General features: G+C 39.1%; 1 protein-coding gene across 4 annotated transcripts in view; it reads right to left on the bottom strand.

The window, feature by feature from the left end:
- The window catches only part of MYOCD (myocardin), a 109,690-nt gene that overhangs the window by 66,032 nt on the left and 20,163 nt on the right, over positions 1-23,495 (bottom strand). The window lies entirely within an intron of this gene.

Below are 23,495 nucleotides of genomic sequence, written 5' to 3'. Positions count from 1 at the left end.
AACATCCTCCACAACTAGATTGAAGAACAAAACGACAGCAACTTGTCTGTTCCCCTTCCCCCAATTCCCCAGCACTGTTCCCATCCCCCCAATTCCACAATTAAAAAAAAAAAGTCATTGTTGCCTTAAACATCAGCCATGTCCAGGACTGCCAGTCTCTGCGGGGAGGTGGTGCTAATTGGGAAAGAGGAATTTGTAGGGATCTTGTAGGGACAGGGCACTGAGGACACAGGGGTTACATGGTATGTAGAGTGAAGTGGGAAAGGCAGAAGACAGAAAAAGGAGGGAGTAGAAGAAGGTGAGTCATTAACTCAATCAAGATCACTTCTTTCATCTTCCTGTTCATTTCTTTTATTTCTTCTGTGTGTCTCTCTGGCATTGACAGAATTGAAAAGTACCAGTCTTTGGGATAGATGTTACAGCTCATAAGGCCCAGGGGGTATAAATATTTCATCCAAGGCCATAGAGTTAGAAGTGAGGGAAGCAAATTTCAAACCCATGACTTTGGACTCTAAAGTTTTGCCTCGTTGGTACAAATTCCAAATGGAACTATTTGGATGATAAAACAATAACTTGCCATGTCATGTTCTGTGTTTCAATGTATTTCCCCCATTTGGGGGATTCCTTTCAAATGAAGAAGAGCCACTAGAACATGAGACACATTTCATGCTACCTCCCTCCTAGGTAAATCAACATAAGGGACCCTCAGCTCAGCATCACTGCCCACACTGTCTCCATAGCAACACTCATGTAGGGTACCATTCTCTTTCTGGAGCCAATAGGCAACTGGGTGACTGTTCTGACACAGGTGATGGGCCCTGTGTGTCTCCAGTTAGGAACAGGCTCCTGAATGCTCCCAGGCTCTGATGGTATCACACAGAGCTGTTGCCATGGTTTTGATGAGAAGTATTGCTTTTCTGAGGATTGCAAAACATTTTATGTTCCAAACCCATGCTCGCTCATTCCTGACAGAGTGGAAAATGTGTCTCCTTGGCTGAAATGTTCCTCTTGAGTCCAGCCCAAAGATGACATTTTTAGGAAAGTTTGAGAAGAATCCTGTGGCTGTTACTGAGTCATGATAGAGTGGAAATGGATCTTTTCTATTTAAAGAGTTTTGTGCTACTGTTTGAAAATGTCACATTGCTAGGGAACAGTGGAAATGGAAAACTTTCCATTTGCCATCAACAAAGAAAGAACATTACCGAATGTGAAACAATGGAGTGGAAGAGAAGTTCTGTTACCTGTCTGGCTGAAGTAATAGGCTGATGGGAATCTAATGTTAGATTATTCGTCTGAATCAGTGTGGTGTTCCAGAAAGGGATCACTCATCTGGAATACAGCACATGTAATTTTAGACTCCACTTGGCTATTAAATACTTGTTACTTAGACAGAATCCCTCTGGATCTCAGTTTCAATATAAACCGAAAGAAGAGATTAAATCAGATTAGATCAGGATTTCCCCTATTTATCTGATATTAAAAGTCACCTGGGGCCTGAAAAAACAAACAAACAAACAAACAAACAAACAAACAAACAAACAAACAAGCAACCATTTATTTGGTCCCTGTCCTGGAGACTATAGTAAGTTTGAGGCATATTGAAATATATTTTTAAAATTTCAGGAAATTCTGAGGAAAAAGTAGTTTTCAGAAATAGAAATAAGCAAAGATAGTATGTGCAAAAATGAGACCACATTTTAATACAGTTTTGTGCCTTGCTTTTTTACTGGCAATATACTACTACTTTTGTGTAGGTGTGTACATGTAGACTCTCATTTTTAGTGGTCACCAAGTATTTCATCATGTTCCAATATTTTTTTTAACTGATCCCCTTTTATTCTACATTTAATTTGTTTCCTCCAGAAATAATGTATCATTTTTGTATTCCTGTGACTATCGGAGGGTCCCCATTTCACTATACCCTTTTAACAGCGGATGATGCTATTTTTTTTTAAGATTTTTATTGGGGTATTGGGGGGATGGGGATGATGTTATTAAAGAAGAAAAAAGCTTTGCTAATTTGATAAGTAATGGTATCTTATTATATGAGTAAACATGTTTTTGTGGGTTTATTGACTATTAGTATCTTTTCCTTTGTGAATTGGCTGATAACATTCTTTTCAAATTTTTCCATTGAGATTTTTTTCTTATGGATTTGGGAGAGTTATTTATATTTGAAGCACATTAACATAGTCATCTATGTTGTAAATTTCCCCTGATTTTTACTTTGCCATTCAATTTTGTTTGTGATGAATTTGGCATTTAACATTTCTATATGCAATCCTCTAAAAAAACTCCTATGATTTCTAACTTTGGTGTATACCTAGAAAGAAAGACCTTCTCCATATTCAGATTTATATTCACTTAAATGTTTGCATTTGATTTTTCAATCTGGAATTAATTTTAGGGTATAGTATTAGAAAAGACTAATTCATTTTCCAAATTGTTAACTAATTATTCTAACATAATTAATTTCTATATCAAATGGATTTTAGACATCGTGTTTGTCTCAAATATATACTTATAAAACCTTGAATCTGCTTCTACTCATTCTTCATATTCTGACTTCAACATTTATTTTGTTTAGTGTCAGGTTGGGTTGATATTTGACTTAAATATACACTTGGTGGGGTGTGGGAGTCTAGTTTGGGATACCCTGAACGACCCCCTCCTGTCCCCAGTTACACAATCCTTGTTTAGATTCCCCAAAACAAGCCTTCAGAATGATTTCCAAGTAATTACAAAGTTTCAAGGGAGCAAAACTAGAAAGTAGCTTCCATCCACACCAGCAACATATCAAATTAAGATAGTATTCTAATTTGCTTAAGTGCTATGTATTCACGTAAATTTTTACATACAACAAGTAGGGAAAGTTTAATCCAATGAAACCTGAGTATGAATCAGTTCTGAATGTACTGAATATTTTAGGAAAAAGAAAGCAGACAAAAGAAGAGAAAGCAGGGATGGGGAAAGGTGGAAAGAGGAAGTAGAAGAGAGAATTCAAATAGGAAAAAAGGTTTAATTTTTTTTATTATGAGAAGGGGGGAGGAGTGTGTTTGTGTGTGAATATCTATTCCAGCGATGGCTATTAATTCATGTATATTTAATACAAAAAATGTGTTAAACCAAGGGAACACCAGGTCTTGCCTCAGAAGGGGAACAAGAGATAGGCCAAATGTCCTGGCAAAACTGGATTGATAAGGCTACGCTTTTGGCCACAACATAAGCTGTCTCCCTGGGCCCAACATGGAGGGGATTCTAATTCTAAAACAAGAAAAGTAAGAAAGAGAGAGAAGGGGAAGAGAGGGCGGAGTGGGAAGGAGAGAGGGAGGAAGAAGGGAAGGAAAGAAGGAGGAAGGGAAAGAAAGAGGATAGAGAAGAAAAGAAAAGAAATCCACTTATACATGAAAGATTTTCTGTAAGAATTTCAGAGTGAATCTGGCTATTTGCTCAACTGTTTAGATAATTTGGGAGCAGCAAACTGGGGGGCAGGATTAGTCACTTGAGCTATCGATCTGCTCTAACAAGCTGGGTTATTACCCATCCATCCCTTAGTTTGTGCTGTACTGACAAAGCTGGCAAGTCCAAATGAAACCCAGAAATCCCTTACTGTCACTCAAGGTGGCAAACAGCTGCCTTTTCCTCCACTGGGTATAGGAGAATTTCCAGTGCTTCCAGCAATATTATTGTTCCCAACCAATAATATAGGTATCTTAGTAGCTTCCAACTCTTTGGCAATTGTTAGTTCTTGTTGATTATTTTCCATCTGGAATACTACATGTGCCCATGAAGTTTTATCATCCAAAGAATTTCAAAAAAGTTACTGGGATCTGTGAGGTAAGCTTCTATTTGGTCCATCGAGATAAATCATCATTACTAAGGACATCAACCTTACCCATCACTTCTCCCATGTTGCCATGGATATAATGCCTTCTTAAGACCATCAGATTGATATTTGATTGATTTTCTAGAGTTCTACCCTTCTTCAACCTTCAACTGTTTTTGTTTTTTTCTACTAAATTATCCATTTTTCTTAAGCAGATTCCCCTTAGCCTCACTTGGCCTGTAGTCTCTATGCAGCCCTCTTGCCACAACATTTACAGCTTCGAGGAACGGTCATATTTTCTAAAGGAACACCAGGACTCATTGTCTAAAAAGGTATTTTTTCTGAACTATAAAATAACATGTATTTAAACTTTACTAAAGTCATAAAATAATTTGTTTATTATATAATTAGTAAGTCCATTTGGAGAAATAGATGTATAATTACAAAAGAATGGTGACTAATAAAAATATGTGTCGTTGCTGTCCTAACCATATATTCATCATCCACAGAGTCATCATCCCCTCTTTATTCTAATGTTCCATGAATTCTAGTCTCTCTAGGAATGGCTCTGCCTAGAAAATGTGGGCAGCTGAAAATAGCTCTCCAAATTTTACTGAGTGAACCAAAATGTCTTCTTCCAACAACACTTCAGTATAACAATACAAAAAATTAATCTCTCTGGGCTCCAGCCCCCTTACTCATGAAGGGAAGGACTAAGTTAGAATCAGGTGCAAACTTTTTAAAAAAGCACTGGAAACTATTTTTTTTTATCTGAAATATTACACAGAACAAAAAAGCAATAACAAAGGGGTGAGCGATAAACGCAGAACCTCTTATCGAAATGTCAAAGCTCCATGGAGCAGAGTTTGAAAATCATTAGATTGGATGATTCCTAAATGCCTTCCAACTTATACATTAGTTTTATGATTTAGATCTAAAAATATCTCTGTCCTCCTAAGAGATATTGCTTGGAGACAGATGGAGTGATTTTACCCAGGGGCAGGGGTGGAGGAGAATAATGGTGCCATTGCACTAACATGACCCCATTCTCCCAACTCATCTTGGTCTTTTGAACATTCCTTGTGGGAGAGTGAAGCCTTAAGAACACAGGACAATTCCTAGTTCCAGCAGAGGACCAAGTCCAAGTCCCTTAGTGACTGCAGCAATAGGAAGTTCCCTTTAACATCAGCTGATGGAGGGGGGCTGTCACTACTTCTGCAGCACCTTTTTACAATGGACTCCTGGCTATATCAGGACCTTCTGTACTCTGCCTAACAAAAGCAACCCTTGGTAACTACAAGAGCAGTTATTTCATCAGACCCATAATGCTGCTTGCACTCTCATTGCTCTATACTTTCTCCATGTTGCGTCTATAATAAGCCCTACGTCTAAATGTAAATATTTAATAATTTGAATGTTGGATGATTAGATGCCAAAGTCCAGAATTTCATAGAAAACCAAAGTGAACTGTATTAAAAAGTAATACAACATGTCTTATACTATTGCATCTGTATTCAATTTCTGCTTTGCACATAGACAAATATCTATGAGTAGTGATTACAAGGTCTAGCAAAGTTTTGTCTGCTGTAACATATCAGTGGATTTCCTGGGAAGTCACACAAGAGTTCAGGAGACCAGGCCTTGTTTCTCTCATTAAATAGCCATGTGATCTTAGTCAAGACACATCACCTCTCAGGCTTCAGTTTCCTCCTTTGTAAAACAAGAAAGATGAGCTGATGATCTCAGAGGCTCCGTGGAGTGCTAACATTTCATGATCTTGGCTTCATTTTCAACCAGGGTCTTTGTACGTCTCCAAATTCAGGCCTCTGAGATTTTTCTTAATCTCTCAAGTTCCCCAGAAGATTACAATATTTCTTGTAATAGTTCTTAGTATTATGTTCAGAGTGCAGAAAAGGGCTGCACGATTGCAAAGCAGTGGCCCACCAAACGTTCTAAGAAGTCAGACGTGAAATGCAGGGTCCTAAAGGACCCTCTGCAGGGGTTCTCAACCTTCCTAATGCCGCGACACCTTAATACAGTTTCTCATGTTGTGGTGACCCCCAACCATAAACTTATATTCGTTGCTACTCTATAACTGTAATTTTGCTACTATTATGAATCATAATGTAAATATCTTTTTGTTTTCCAATGGTCTTAGGAGACCCCTGTGAAAGCGTCATTTGACCCCTAAAGGGGTCGCGACCCACAGGTTGAGAACCGCTGCTCTAGAGGGAAATGTGAATGAGAATAGCTGTTACTTTTATGGATGCCACAGAAATCTTTAGGATCTTTAGAGTCACCAGGCCAGCCTGGTGATCATAAATTCATGTGTTTATCTACCAGTGCAGCCTCTCCAAAAGTACCTAGCAGTTCCTCACTATTTGCTGAGGCTTCTCTAAATACTAAGGATGATGCAAAGTAATTTAAGGTGTAAATAATCTAGTGGGGAAGTGAAGAGTTAAATAAAGTGTTAGGCAACATGTGCTTAAAGAATTCATATACATAGAAGGAGAACAGGACCTTTAATTTTAATTAAAGTAGGAACTGGACCTTTAATTAAGTAGAATTGGACCTTTAAATTTTCTAGGAAGAATCATATGGGTAAGATGGCTACCGAAGGGCATTCTTGACATGACCGGTTCCCATGCTCAGAAAGGCCCTGCGTTTGGTTTAATGTTGTGCTGCTACCAGCTGAAATTTTCATCATTTTTGAACAAGGGCCCTATGTTGTCATTTGGCACTGGGACCCACAAAATTATGTAGTGTCTCCCAGAATGTTGTGTTGTTCAAGGAAAGGGATCCGACGGGGAGTGGTAAGAGATAACACCGGAAAAGGAGGTGGGGATTCAGGGGTTGGGGGAGGGAAGCGGAGACTGAAAGCTCCACTGAAGTGTTTGGAATTTGTCCTGTAGGAAGGGGGCAGAGTTGGCATTTTTTGAACAGCAGAATAACATTGAGATTGTAATATGACTGATTCACGCGAACATGAGTGGGGGAGACACAATTGGTTTGAAGGCTCTAATCCATGGGTAAGGCAAGAAAGTCCACTTGAACATAGTGGGAATGGAGAGGAGCAGGAAGATTTGAGAAACAAGTGGAAAAGAAGAATTCTTATGTCTTGATAATAAATTAAGGGAGCGGGGAGAAAGAGAGAGGGAGAGAGGGAGAGAGAGATACAGTCAGGGACAGGTGAATAAAATTTACATGATAATTTCTTTAATCAGACTTTTGTAAAAAAAAAAAAAAGAAAGAAAGAAACCCAGCAAACTAAAGCATTGTTACTGTGATTGTTGGTAGCACCGTTGGTCAGGTTGCCAGGAGCCTTTAAGGTAATGCTTTTATCTGGGAACTTGGCAGTAAGGTAAACACGCTAACATCATTCATTCAATATATTTTGATCACCTACTATATTTCCAGGCACTGTTTTAGACATGAAAGATCCAGCTGTGAATAAAGCTGCCACGGGTTCTGCCTATGTAAATTTTGCAGTCCAGGGACTGAGAAAGATGTTAAACAAATAATTACAATTGTGGGAATGTCATGAAAGGGGAATTACATGTGGCTTGGGAATTAGAGGTTTTTCTGGTCCTTTCTGCCAGGAAACTTAAACAAATAAATAAATGATGTTGCTAAACGCAGGACACTTAATTTGCTTCCTGCTAGTTCCATTCAGTAACAGCTCGTGTGTGTTCACGTACACCGTAGGAGTAATTTTTGTTTCCTAAAGGCGTGGCGTATCTCATGAGAGAGGGAGATCCTGACAGCAAAGTTACCAGCACAATGAGGAATAAAAGAAATGACAAGCTGGTGATATCTGCCTTTTGTTCTCTTTTGAATGGTTTTCCAATGGGTTTACAAGGAAATGCCTCTTTTTTTTATCTGCTATGAATGTGGTTTTCATGCAGCTAAGATGTTCCCACTGGGTTGCCTCTCTCCCTGATCACAGTTTTTGTTTCAAAGATGGGCAACCACAAAGATGGGCAAAGCCTGGAGTTAGGCTTTTCCCCAGGAATTTTGAAAATGGGACTGGGAGAGAGCAAATCCAGTAGCTGCTGGGATAGCCATTTTCAACCATGTGAACTGGGAAAACGGTAAAGCTCGTTGATGGAGAGGAAGAAGAATGGAGCACAGATGAGGACCAGGGAGAGTAGTCTGAAGGTGTTCAAATCCCCAGTTTCAGCTTATTTTCCTCCAGGTCCCAGCCACATTCCTGGTGCTGAGTTCCACGAGACACCACGGTACCTCTACAGTAAGTGTTCTTTTTTGCTTAAACTTGCTCCAGATTTTATTATTGCTTCTCTATTGTTTGCAAACAAAGAGGCTACCTACTAATTAGTGTTGAGGAGGGGCATCCAGTGGAAAGCTATTGGTACAACCAAGCAAAACTTTGAGATCTATTTTTACCAAAGACTCCTAGGTGTATGGACCTACATACACACTGGGACAAGACATTGGCAAACCCAAGAACCTGGGTTAAGCATGCCATGAAAAGCATCTTGTATGGCTGTTTATGTGGTGTCCTCTCTATATAGTGCCAGGTAAACACCATGAGCTCTGGACACAATACAGCGGCAGCCAGCTGAAGGCTCCCCTTTCTCAGAAAGAGCAGTAGTACCGGTCCATTATTTAGTCCTTGAACTTTCTTTTGTTGAATCGACCTTCAATTCCTGACTGACATTATTGCCTTCAAGAACACTGACACAGGCCATTGAGAAACTGTTGGCCAATCGATGGGACACATTTATAGATATAACTCTCCTCTTTTCGCCCAAAGGGTGGCCCACTCACACAATTCTTTCCTGCACGCGACATTATCTAACTCTGAGACAAAGCCATCCTTCATATGAGCAGCCTGAGTCACTCACAGGTCTGACATGTTCTTCCCTGGGGCACACAGGCATCAAGCCACCTGGTGAAGAAGAGATAGGGCCACCACTCATGTACAGCTGGGAGGACGTAGCCTGATAGGCCAAGGTTGTCTGTGCTGTTCCTGCCCCAATCCTGGCCATGTTTCCCAAACAAGGCTGAGAACCAGGGATTATTTTTGTGTGCAGTGCTGATGCCTGAGAACACTCTGCTCCTTGCCTTCTGAGTCCAGGTACCAATAATAACTGTTCCCCGGCCAAATATTGCCCTGTGTGCTGATGCACAGCCAAATGGTTGCATGGACCAAGAATGTCATAGGCCCGGCAATCTACCCATAAATTGCTGGGAGCATCCAGAGAAGAGGGAGCAAAAATGATGGTCTGCTTCCTTTAAAAATATTGAGAAACATTACTTCAGGCCAGCTTTTAGGACTAGGCATTTACAGGGTAAAAAGCAGGAGAATATTTGAATCTAAAGTGCCCCAACTCAGAATGACCACACAGTTACTTCAATGATCAAGCCTCATGCACAGCCTAAAGTTGTTTTAGAAAGATGTCTGTTCACACAAACACTGTGAAGCTATTCTTTCCCTAAGCACCACACTCTCAGTTTGTCAAAACATTTGAAGAAGACTAATTCATGCCTCAAAAGGAATTCTCCCTCACTCACAAAGCTGCCAGGTTTGTGAGCTTAAGGCTTTTATGTTACAATATCTCAACACACTGGAAGGACAAGGAACACAGACCTCAAGTGGAAATGCCTTGGGGCTTACGATGTCACTAACGGGACAGAATTCACAACTTGCCTGCTCTCTGGGAGGAGGAGGATAAGATGAGAAAGTCAGGATGGCTCAAGCCAGCTCTGGCCAGTAAGTGCCTGTGAGAAGCCGTACTGGGTAGTAGTTGAAAATATGGGCTCTGAAGCCAGGGGTGGATGAGTTCAAGTCCCAGACTTTCCATTTACTAGATGTAGAATCTTCTGAAATTTCTATAATGACTTGGTGTTTGTTTCCTCATCTAGGAATGGGGGAGGGTGTTGGGAACAACAGTACCTCCCTATAGGATTGTTGTGAGGATTGAATTAGCTCCTATTATATGCTTAGAGTGTGCCCAGCAAATAGTGAGCAACGGATGATTCTTGGGGTGCTCTACTAGGGTATAATGAACCTCCCCAAATCTCTGCCTATATCAGGAGGACAGGCCACACTGTCACCAGGATTGCCCTACGAGGACAGCTGTTCAGCTGCAGGGAATTTTTACTTCCAACACAAACAGGTCCCTGAAGTACAGAACAGAAACTCGGCAACTGACATAAACAATTTCAAACAATAATCTCAGAAGACAAATCGCTCCATTTGGGCATCAAGATTCCTCTCAGAGGCTTTCCCCGCTTGTTTATGTATTCCATGGCGAAGAGCCATGAGTGAATTAAGCAGACAGCCCGCGCACGCCCCGGGAAGGCAGGAGGGGCCTGCAGGGGGAAAAGAACCTGCCATTTGACCTGCGTTCCTTGAAAGCTATTGCTGGGGGAGGTCCTTGAGAGAAGGGACTCTGATTTATACCTCCTTGTGTCCACCTGTTCACTGAGAGAGGTCAGGAGATCCAGGTTCAAGTCCTCTCTGCCATTTTGTGTGTGTGTGTGTGTGTGTGTGTGTGTGTGTGTGTGTGTGTGACTTTCAGCAGGTCATTAACCCTTTCTGAGCCTTGGTCCCCCAGCCCTGTAAGGAAGGGGTCATTATAAGGTACCATTATATCCAAGTGGGTGATTGTAGCAATTGAACTAAGACTCCTTTAGCAGTGTAAATTGCAACACAGATATTAACGAGGTTAATGTAGGCACCCAGTGAATAACTAGATGAGAACTGGGAACAAAGGGGAACTAGAATTTGGAACAAAGGGTATATTTTATGAGGACAAGGAAAAGGAATTATCCCCAAATTAAGAGGAAATTTTTCTTTTCACATTGCTGCAGCTGTTGAATATAGATTCAAGTTAAGCCTGTGGTGCACTATACTAGCATTTAGAGAATATATTGCCTTTTCTAATTATAAAAAAAAATGCATGTTCATTATATGAAATTTGGAAAATGGACAAAAGTCTCAGAATGAAAAGTGAAATTAATAGTAATTCAAGTCTATAGGGATAACCAACTCCTGCTAATATGTTGTCTTTTTTCTTCCAACTCACAAATATGTGTATGTATATAAAAATATCCACTCTACAACTTCTCAAAAATTTGGATTGTATTATATATGCAGTTTTGGAAACTTCTTGTATTATAAACATATTTCCATCTAATTAGATATTCTTTGAAAGTAACACATTTAACATGCACATTATACAGCATTTTCTATGCATTCATTCTTGTTTTGTCAAATATTTTAAGTTTTTCCTTTAATTTTTCTTTAGTATATATAACACTACAAAGAACATAAATCTCTGATTCTTCATATGCTATGTATAGCATATACATAGTGTATTATGGACATATATGTGTATGTATTATACATTATACCCATGCTATTATATATATTACTATTGTGTGATCATTAATATATACCACTGTTTTATATATAATAGTGACTGATACAAATACAAGTATATTGATATATATAATAGTGTGAATATATATAGGAAAAAATACATGCATCTTTCATTGATATACTTGTACTATCCCTTTAAATTTTGGGAAAATAGTGAATGTACACATACTAAAATTTTTCTGAAATGTTAGAAAATAATCTCAGCTCTACTGTTTTCTCAAGGTTTAGAAGCAACCAAACATAATATTTAAGAACATTTTCTGTCTCTGAGACATTCCATGGTGTCAGGTTCTAATCTATGTGTTAAGATTAGAACCCTCCGCAGAGGCTGGCCTTCCACTGAGCCAAAGCCTCCTTTGTAATGTCTAGGCCCCATTCTGTTCTCCCCTCCCAGCCAATACTGTGATGAACTGGCTGAGTGTTCACCTCTCCTTCTAATCTATTAATAGTTCCTTGTGTCTTGAAGCCAGGGCAGATGGCTACTACATGCAAAGCAAGCTTTAAGCAGAGGGACCATTTTTTTGAGAGAGCCACTGGTTTCAAGGCCTCCCTTTGCACCAGTTGTGTTTCCCCTGCATACACATTCCTCAGAGGGATTATGTGGTAAACTTTGTTCTGGGAGCCAGGAGAGCAGGGTTCTGGTTTTAAATCTACTGAGCGACCTTGGACATTTCTTAATGTCCTTGACCCTCAGTCTCCTCATCTATGTGACCAGCTTTGCAATCTCACAGAGTTGGTATAAAAATAAAAGCACATTAACTGATGAAACTCTTTTTTTTTTTTGGTGAGGTGAGTTTAAAGCACCATAAAAATAAAAGGCATTACTATTTACCAGACTGCCCCACTAGCTGTCTGATCCCCAAACCTTGTTCTTTCTGGAGAGAGCTTTTACCTTTGATTTTAGTTTTAGACAGGACAGTATTTCCAATTATAAGGGTATAGGATTGGGGCTCTCAGTAGAGCCTGCAAAACAGCCATGAGCCTTTGCTGAGCCTTATAGGCACTGGTAACCTTCCAAGCGTCCCAGACAAGGCCTGGGGCTCGCTTCAGAAACACATAAAGCCCTGAGCTGGATGACAACACCTTTCTCTGGAGAATGAAAATACTAAAAATTTTTTCCTAAAATTTTTTTTGAAAGGGAGAGAATAAGTGGTAATATGTGTATAATCACTTTATTGAATACAGTGTAAATTCTATAATGATAATAATTATATTCATCACTCTTAAACAAAACCTGGGGTAAAAAAGAAATGAGAATAGCTAGCAGCACATCTTAAGAGATAATCATGAGGGCCAGCCGAGTAGTGCGTTGGTTAAGAGTTGGCTTGGGATGCCAGCTCTGAGAAGTAGGACGTCGGTTTGAATCCCACATGAGGGCCAGTGATGCTGTGCCCTCTACAGCTAAGATGGTGAACAACAGCTTGACCTGGAGCTGGGCTGCCGTGAATTGCTGGCGATGGCATGGGCTGCAACCCCTGCTGCAGTGGGCTGCCATGAACTACCGTGAGTGGCTGGCAGTCAGTGTGAGCAGTCAGCAGCTGGTGTGAGCTGCCAAGAGCTGCCATGAGCGGCCGTCCAATGGCCAGCAAGCAACTGCCTCACCCGGGAAGAGCGCAATAATAATACCAACATGGGCCAGTGAAGCGACGTCCTCCACAACTAGACTGAAGAACAAAAGGACAGAAACTAGTCTGCTCCCCTTCCCCGATTCCCCAATGCTGTTCCCCTCCCCCAATTCCCCAATAAAATCTTACAACAACAACAAAAAAGAGATAATCACGAGAAGCTTGTTTTTGTTAATTTAGAAACAATATGATATTTTACAAGAATATTTAAATTATTTAAAATATTATAAATTAACATGCCTATTGATAGAAGTACTGTTAAATAATTAATATGTAATTATATTAATCTGTGAATAAAATTGCTACCATTGATGGAGTACATAAACACATCCCTGTACAATGTCAAACACTTTATATATGATTTTTTTACTAAAGCCTCACAAAATTTCCATGGGGAGGCATTTTTGTTTCTACATTTACAAATGGAGAAGTGGAGGTTCAGGAGCTTAAAAGGTACACTCAAGTTCATACAATCAGGAAGGGTGGAGCCAGGATTTGAACCCAGGTCAGCCAGACCTGTGGCAGGGCTTACGCCTCAATATATACATTGAAAATTTCCAAAATAAATTAACATTAGGGGTTGTGGATTTTCAGTCTCAGCTGAGGGGCAAGTTTTATTGGTTGTAGTTTGAATGTGAGCATGTTCTAGGATTGGTGGGAATTTAATAGCAATTTAAACCTCCCAGGTGTCCAGCCAACTACCAATTTACTTGTTCCTCAGATAAGGCATTGTTCATCCCCCATCACTCCATGACTTAAAAATAAATAAGCATCTCAGACAAGAAAAAACTAAAGGAGTTCATCACCACCAAATCAGTATTACAAGAAATGTTAAAGGGATTTCTTTAAAAAGAAGAAAAAAAAAGATAAAAAATATGAATAATAAAATGGCAATAACTACATACCTATCAACAATAACTTTAAATGTAAATGGATTAATTGCTCTGATCAAAAGACAGAGGGTGGCTGAATGGATAAGAAAAGAAGACCCTCACATATGCTGCCTACAAGAGACTCACTTTAGATTGAAAGACACACACAGACTGAAAGTAAAGAGATGGGAAAAGCTATTTCATAAAAATGGAACTGAAAAAAAAAAGCTGGGGTAGCAATACTTATACTAGATGAAATAAACTTTATAAGAAAGGCTATAATAGGAGACAAAGAAGGAAGCAGCAATTCCACTTCCAGGTATTTATCCAAATAAACCCAAAACATTAATTCAAAAAGACATGTGCATCCATATGTTTATTGCAGCATTACTTACACTAGCCAAGATATGGAAGCAACCTTAGTGTCCATCAATAGATTAATGGATAAAGAAGAAATGGTACATACATATAATGGAATATTACTCAGCCACGAAAAAGAATGAAATCTTGACATCTGCAACAACATGGATGAACCTAGAGGGTACTGACCTGAATGAAATAAGTCAGACAGAGAAAGACAAATACCATATGATTTCACTTATATGTGGAATGTAAAAAACAAAATAAATGAACAAACAAAACAGAAACAAACTCATAGATTTTTATGGTTGCCAAATGGGATGGGGGGTCGGGGGAATTGGTGAAAAAGGGGAAGGGATTAGGAAGTACAAACTGGCAGTTACAAAATGGTCATGGAGATATAAAATGTAGATTAAGGAATATAGTCAATAATATTGTAATAACTATGTATAGTGTCAGATGGGTATTAGATTTACCAAGGTGATCACTTTGTAAGTTATGTAAATTTCTAATCACTATGTTGTACACCTGAAACTAACATAATATTGTATGTCAACTGTAATTGAAAAAAAATATTTTTTAAATAAATAAGCAAACAATGCTCACTGTTAATTGGTTTATTACCAAAGTTATTCCTGTTTATTACAGAAGATAATAGGAGACACTGAATAGAAAATCAAAATAAAAAATATAGGAATATGAGAAAGTATATGAGAAAAATTTTAAATTCCTCATAATTTCACCACCCAGAGATAACTACTTTGCAAATGGGTCTTTCTAGGATTTTTTTTTTCGTATGTTTTAGCACTTTTGGTATGTTTATGGTGTGCTTTGATCCCTAACTTGTTGATTTAAAAATATTTCAACTTAAAATATATACATATATATTTTTTTTCTGCCTTATGGTCAAGAAATGAGCCTGATATTTAGCATTTATTGACCTCTTTCTCTCCCTCTCTTTCTCTGTGTGTGTGTGTGTGTGTGTGTGTGTGTGTGTGTGTGTTGGAAGAGAGTGGTAAATTTAAAGTTGTCTTCCAATATTCCTCTAAATCCTCATTTGAATTTTTGTCTACTTGGTTAGATTACAGAAATTTGTTTTCCACTACTATTATAGTGTTATCAATTTCTCTTTGTTCTTTAGACATATTTTAAATATTCCATAGATACCAATACATTCTTATCTTAAAAGATTCAAATGGTAAAAGAAATGTAAAGTCTTGTCCTCCTCCCAACCTGGGTGTCACTGTGTATAGTTTGCCATATTCTTGAAGGTTTTGTGTGTGTGTGTGTGTGTATATATTTACATCTAAATAATTATTTAAAACATAAATGCAAATATGTTGCCTAATTATTTCATATTCTGCTTTTTAAAAAATTAATTGTATGTCTTGGAGATCTTTACATGTCAGTTCATATAATATTGTATTATTTCTTTTTTGCTTTGAGTTATATTTTATAGTATGAGTGTACCATAATTTAATTAATGTGTACGTTTTTTCCAACTTTTGGTTTTGTTTTGTTTTGTTTTTTTGCATTATAAACTATGATGCAATGAAAATCTCTGTAAATGCAAGTAATTCTTTAGATTAGATGCCTTGAAGTTTCTTGGTTGATGATGAAGCTTATTTAAAATTCAATAGAGACTGTCAAATTGCTTCCTTTAATGCTTTACAGATGTGCTGACCAACAGGATATACAAGTACATGAGGTAGTACAATTAAGTACGCGAACTTGTTGCAATGATGTTGGTAACCTTTTTTGATGTCAGAGGGATTATTCATTATGTATTTGTATCAACTGGACAAACAATTATCCAAGTTTACTACTTGGAAGTGCTGAAAAGGTTGCGTGAAAAAGTTAGATGACCTGAACTTTTTGCCAATAATTCATGGCTCTTGAATCACGACAAAGCACTAGTTCACACCTCACTGTCTGTGAGGGAGTTTTTAGCCAGTAAACAAATAACTGTATTGGAACACCCTCCATACTCAGCTGATCTGGCCCCCAATGACTTCTTTCTTTACCCAAAGATAAAGGAAATATTGAAAGGAAGACACTTGGATGACATTCAGGATGTCAAAGGTAATATGACTACAGCTTTGATGGCCATTCCAGAAAAAGAGTTCCAAAATTGCTTTAAAGGGTGGACTAGGCACTGGTGTGGGTGCATAGCTTCCTAAGGGGAGTACTTTGAAGGTAACCATAGTGATATTCAGCACTGAGGTATGTAGCACTTTTTCTAGGATGAGTTCACAAACTTAATTGTCCTGCCTCATATGTGCATATTTCTCCACACTTGTCCAGCACTTGATGTTATCAATATTTAAATTTTTGCTAATGTGATGTTAAAAAAAAGTGGTATTTTGCTTTTTTAATTTGCATTTTCTTGAATGTTAGTGAGTCAAATATTATTCATGGGCTTATTGACTATTTTTCCCCTTGAATTATCTCTGTCAGGTTGTGTGCTTTTAATTTTATTGTTTATAAAAGTCCTTTTAATGACTTTATCTGGCATACTTATTTCAAGTATTTTCTTTCAATCCACTATTTGACTTTCAAATTTTGTTGGTGATTTTTCTTCCCATATAACATTTTAAACTTTTTAAGTGGCCAAATATGCCAGTTTTTACTTCTACTCTGACCTTGGTGACATGCTTGGGAAGGTTTGTCCCACTTCAAGATTATAAAATTGTTCTCCTCTATTTTCTTCTAATATTTTATAGATTTCCTGAGCTCTTTAATCCATATGGAATTTATTATAAGATATATTATAAAATAGCTGAACTCATTTATTTCCGAATGGATAGTAAATTTTCCCAACAAACTTTCATTACATATTTTATTGCTGATTTGAACAGCCACCATTATTATTAGATATTAATAATTAATTAGAGATTAATTCATACACATACAATCTATGTGTGTGTACACACACACTCAAAATTCTGATCCACTGATAATATTTGTCTGTTTTATTCTTAATACTAATTACTAGATATTTCTTTTATTTTTCAGCCCTATTGAGATATAATTGATAAATAAAATTATAATATATTTCAAGTGTACAACATGATGGTTAGGTATACATTATGTAAGAATTCCCTGCCACCAAGTTAATTAACGTACCCATCACCTCACCATTTTTGTTTGTTTATTTTTTTTTGGTGAGGACACTTAGGTTCTACTCTCTTAGCAAATTTCAATTAAGCAATACAGTGTTATCAACTATAGTTTCCATTTTATACATTAGATCCTCAGGCCTTATTCATCTTATAACTGAAAGTTTGTACCCTTTAACGAGCCTCTCCCTATTTTCCCCACTACTCTACTCTCTGTTACTAGATATTACTTATATAGCTATGTTTAGTGTCTTACGGCAAGTCTATTCTTACTGTTGTTAGTTTTCAAAACATTCTTTAATTTTTTTTTTCTCAAGTAAACTGAGATTGAAACAGTCAAATTTCATTAAAAGTCCCAGGATTTGGGGGGTATGACATGTATAATGTACAAGTTAATTTGTACCAGAAACAAGCATCTTGATAAATCACTGTTTAGGAAAGCAAGGACAATAATGGCAGTTGAATATATGCCTGGAGCTGTAGTCCAGAATGAGGTACCGGTATATTAAATCCAGCGGCCAGGGGTGAGGGTAAGGGGTGGAAGCAGGGAGTGTTAGGCTGTAATAGAGATGGTCCTCATGGCACAGTGGAACAAATGCGATCCGATCTAGCCTCTATCACTTATTGGTTATGTTACTCTGTCCAAGTTATTTCACATTTTTGAGCCTCAGCTTCTTCATCTGTAAAACGGGGACAATTATATATGTCTCATAGCATTTCTATAAGGATTAAATGAGATAATACAAGTGTCACAAATAATAGGTTCTCAATAACTCTTGGTCCTCTTCACTTCTCCTTCAATTAGTCACCAGTCATATTTGGTAACAGGTTGTCCCAAAATAGCAGATCACACAGGAGTTCTCAAAGGTATCAGGTAACTGTGTTTCCTTTGCCTTTTTATTCTTGACTGAAAAGGTGTGAAAAGCTCATTCAAAAACATCAGTCACCATTGGATAAGTACCCAGGATGACTCTGAGCTAGTTCTGTTATGGGGCAAATGTGCATTGCCATGTGGAAATAGGACCAAGGTTAAGCTTTGTACATTGTAAGTGCTCCAGAAATACTAGCTACCTTAATGGTCCATAAAGATTAATATCCACTATTCTCACACTTGGATGTTTATTCTAAACAATAAGTATCCTACAAAACCAATCCAGAGAAAGAAAAAGATTATGTGCATAAAGATTTTCATAGTAGTGTTATCTATAATATAAAAATTATTATAATGGGCTAGTTTTCCAATACAAGTGGGAAAGGCTTAGTAAATAACTATATACTCACTTGGTGGACTTTAATACAGTTGTTAAAACAAGAATTATGCTGCTATGTAACAGCTTGAAAAATCACTTATGATTTTATTCTGACTGATAAAAAGCCTGAGTGTCAATTTATGCATACACTCTGATGGAACTTTGTAAAAATCTTTATGCATCTGGACAAGGACAGGAAGGGAACACAAAATAGTAAAGACATGTAAAGTATTGAGGAGATTATTGTTCCATTAATTTTGAATAACATTTCTGGATTTTGCCTGTTTTGGAGACTTATTGCCCTGTCTGGAGCTTGAGTATCAAAAAATTCCATGTGGAACTTTACTTCAGACTGAGAAACCAGCCTAACCAGTCTTGAGGAGAACAAAGTTGAATGACTTCTGTAAGAGTAAGTGTTTTGGGAGGAAAAAAATAGGAAAGTCAAAACTGCTTCTGGGGTATTTTCCAGTCATTTCACCTTATCTGTGAAATGGGGATGTTCCCTGGTTCTCCTTGAGTATATTTTATGAGATAAAACTGATGACTTTGTACCACTTAAAAGGCCGAGGGGAAAGAGATGCAGATTAAGGGGTGGAAAACTTACTTACAAGGTAGTTCAAATTGGGGTGCCAGGTAAGATGTGCTAGGCAAGACACGCTAAGTGTTTGAGAGGTTTTGTATTCACTTATTATTGCTACATATACCAAGTGATGGCCCAGTTCCTATACACAAGGAAACCCAATAAACACATTTTACAATATTACATTGATTTAAGTCACTGTTTCTACTGATAGAATTCTACTGCTTTTCTAATGATCTTAGGTGGTTGAATAGAGCAAATGTCAACTGGAGTGATTGAAATGATAAGTATCTCAATAGTGTCTGAAGGAAAATGGGAGAATTTATCTTTCCTCAACCCACAGGAGAGAAGAAATGGTTCTAGAGGGAATCTTGCTGTGCCCTGTAGAAACAAAAGTCAGGAATCAGCTGTATATATTCTCAATTTTAAAGAATAAACAATACATTTTATTTTAACAGAATTTGGAGACCCTTGTGTTTTATCTAAGAATAATGATCTAAGTCTGGTTAAGTAAAACTTGACTTACTAGCTATTCTGGACGATCTCAGAATAGAAATCAGTGCAAATTGCTGACTTAAACAAGCACTACCTGCTTAATAACGTTGAAAATCAAATGACTAAAATTGTAAGACTGCACAACTATTATTTGGTTAATGGTTGTTGTTGTTTTAAAAAAATTCTATTTCTGTCCATCAGAACCTTTTAACTATTATATCCTTCTCTTTTGCGCAATTCACATGCCACCAGGTTAAGTAATCCCTTCCCACTTGGGGAATAGGGACTTCTTTCTGTAAAACAAACAAACAAACAAAAACCCAAACCCTGAATAATCCTACGAAGGTCTTTCCTCTTACAAATGGCATGAATCATGTTATCAATAGAGAAACAAGGCCCAGTGAGCTGAGTTGACTTTTCCAAGGTCATGGAATCCCAGAGTGGGTGTGATGGGGTCCCACTGTGGGTCTGTCTACAGGATATCAGGAATGAGCCTGGGGAGGCAGGTACCTGTGAAATGCACCTACTGGCCCCTCCTTCCCGATCTGGGCAGAGGTACAAGATAGCTAGCTGGCCAACATCTGCTACATGACCAGTGAGTTCTTGCTGATAAGATGGAAATAAGGGAGATGAATAAGCACTTTAGGTTCTGTCAGCTCCTATTGAGATTTTTTTTTTTAATGTAAAATTCTAACTCTGGGCTTGAGCACTTCTGCCCTGCCATGCACTTCTGTTGTCTCCAATTTAATCCTATTAGATTAGAATCCATTCAGCTTGGGTCAATCCAATTTCACAAAATCTTACTGACTCTGTCTATTTTATATGGATAAAAAATGAATGCCCACTCTTTCTGGTTTTAAAAACACTTATTTTTTAAAGTAACCCAAGAACACAAAATGAGATTAATCATAATTCTCGGTCCATGTTGCACTATCATACTATCATCATTGGTCCACGAGTGAACAGTGTTTAATTAATTTGCCTAAGAATAAGCATGAATATAACCACTGCTTAACTGGGGAACACCACCAATAACCTTTTCCTTACTTTGGCCTTCACCCCTATCTCCTCATCTTGCCCCTCCCACTCCAGAGAGGACTACTTTTCTGAATTTTGTATTTATATTTACTCATCCCTTTTTTGTTCTAATTTTAACACACACACAAATCCAAAAAAAAGCATATGTTTACTTTTATTGTTTTTGAATATTCTCTGGGTGCAGAATAAAATGTATTAATTCAACACATATCTAATGGTGCCTTCTCTCTGCCAATCACCATTCTAGGTGCTGGGAAATAAAGAAATGAAAACCAACAGACAAGCAAACATTACTACCCTCGTGGACAATAACAAACAAATAACCAAGTAAAATATTCAGTATGCCCAATAGTGCTAAGAGCTACGGATAAAAACAAGGCAGAAAAGGTTCCGGAAGCAGGGAGGCTGGGGCTCTTGCACAGTAAATAAGGTGAGGGAAGGTCACCTGGTAATGAGTAAATCCAACATGGTCAGACCTGAGGCGAGAACAATCATCTCAGGGAGGTGGCCCAAGCCAGACCTGAAGGTACCTTTGGCCTTTAAAAATGATTTTAAATTCCCATTTAGGACTGAGAATACACCCATCTTTTAAGGTCCAGCTAAATGTGTCCCAGTGTGGACCTCTGAGGGCACAGTCTGAGGGAACCAGGCAGAGAGTATGACAGAGTCAGCTCTAATATTCCATGGGAGGACATGAAATGTGTCTTAGGGGCTCCCCAACTGTATCCAAGCTCCTTAGCAGTCTCTATTACAAGGGAAACATGAAACAAGTATTTGTTGAATGAATGAATTAATAAACATATAACGCTCATATAACATTTTCCAGGTTGCCTGTGCGCTCCTTGACAACAGGGATTAGAATCCTACAGTGGATGTGCCTGGGGTGGGGGAGTGGTCCCAATACAAATAAATAATAGGTGTGAGGAGTGACCAGTGAGCCAGAAGTAAGTAACAGACAGGAAGAGAAACCATTAGCATTCTTATCTGGGTGGGTGGGAGGGCTTACCAGCAACCTACATATAGGGATTAAGCCCATTATATAAATCACTGTTGGAAACTGAGGGCTTCTCTGCTCAGCAGAATTTTCTGCAATGTGTTTGTCCAGCTAAACCTGCTCTGTGAGACACTATGTGAATAAAGTACAATACACATGGGAGTGCCTTTTAGAGGTTCATAATATACATTAGAAATAGTAAGGTCTTGATAGACAGCTTACCATCTTTCAAGGAAGCCCAATTATTTGTGTATAACAATTAGGAAATGGTCCCTCATTCTGGTAAGATGGCGGAATAGACAAATGCTGTGCCAACTGCCTCCCAGGACCACACCAAAATTACTAATAATTTATACAACATTCAACCTCGGAAGTCCCCTGAACACTAGATGAACAGAGCCTCTAAACAAAGGACTTAAAGAGGAGGCCACCTCGTGTCTGGTAGGAGGGGCAGAGACGGGAGAGGGCAAACCCCGTGAGGGACACCTCAGCAGTAGGGAGGCTTCTCCAGGTGGGGGAGAGACCTTCTGGCCCCACACTGCACTCACCAGCCCAGAGTTACTTTGCCGGGAAGAGGAGTTCTATGATAGCTGGCAGTAGAAATTAGTGAGGACTCTCTTTGCTCAACTCGGTGAGGCTGAGAGCAGCTGGAGAACCAGTGGAGCCGGCAAACCGACTCGCTCACTGGTGAGCACTCACCCTGTCCCTGGTGGAGGGAGTAGCTGTGTGAGCAGGGCCCAGGAGCCTGTGGGAAGGACTGAACTGACCGCCTTTGGTGAGGGAGTTGGAGGTTTTGGGACCATTGTTCCCCTGGTGTGGAGCTTACACATGAGTAGTGTACAGGAGGGCGCCATTTTTTCAGGGCTGGGCCCTCCCACAGAGGCTCAGGTCCGGAACCACATTGGTCTGCTGGAATTGGCGCAGGAGGCGTGTGTGCACGCATGCGGCTTTGGATCCCTACCCTCTGCACTGCTTGTGCTGCACAGCCAGGGAAATGCCTGTCAGGCATGCTCCGGCTCCAACAGGCTGTTCATTGAGAGGCGGGAGTGTGAGAGCCTCCTTGGGTCCCCACTCTCTGCACTGCTCGTGCAGAGTTGCCAGGCAGGCAATTGGCTGTCGGGCTGCTCGGCCTGATCTGTGAGCGGCTTATTGGGACAGGCTGAGACTGGGAGTTTTCCTGGGAGTGTTGGGCCATGAGCTGTGCACCTGAGTGATCTGGCCGGGGCTTCCTGTCGAGTTTGTGCGGGTTGGTTGCTGATCCAGGAGTGCATGCTGCTCTGACGATGGGGGCCACTGACCACATCCTGTGGTGCATTGGGGGTGTGCCCTGCCCACCTAGAGCTGTTTTTCTGGGGGCACCCTGAGCCCCTGGTGCCTGGCCCCCACCTCTGCAGGCCACAGAGGGTTTTTTGCAGCAGCAGACAGCCCACAACAACCTGTGAGGATTTTTGGTGGTTAGCACAGTTCCAGAGCACACAGCAGCTAATGGCGGGAAACTCACTGCAAGCCTGAGAGGGAGGCCGGTGCATGATGCACTGACCCTTTCCCTGTAACAGCTGGTGCTGAGTTGCCTAGAGTCTCTCTATTGCTGAGCAAGTGGTCTGCAGATTAAATCGGGTGCAGAGCTGCCCCCTTTTTTTTCTTTTTTCTTTTTTTCTTTCTAGGTGATCTATCTAATACATAGAAGCAGTCACAGAGTGACAGCCAGAATGAAGAAACAAAGAAATATGTCCCAAGTAAAGGATCAGAAAGAACCTCTAGAAATAGAACTAAATGAAACAGAGGTATCCAACCTTTCAGAGACAGAGTTTAGAACACTGATGATAAGAATGTTTAAGGAACTTAGTGAGGACATAAAGAAAGATAGAGAAATCATAAACAGCCAGTTAGAACTAAAGAATACAATAACTGAAATGAAAAACACACTC

This window comes from Hipposideros armiger, unplaced genomic scaffold (genome assembly GCF_001890085.2).
Source record: "Hipposideros armiger isolate ML-2016 unplaced genomic scaffold, ASM189008v1 scaffold_61, whole genome shotgun sequence".
Taxonomy (NCBI): domain Eukaryota; kingdom Metazoa; phylum Chordata; class Mammalia; order Chiroptera; family Hipposideridae; genus Hipposideros; species Hipposideros armiger.
The sequence above is the reverse complement of the archived record's forward strand: the minus strand, read 5'-3'. Positions and strand labels throughout refer to the sequence as shown.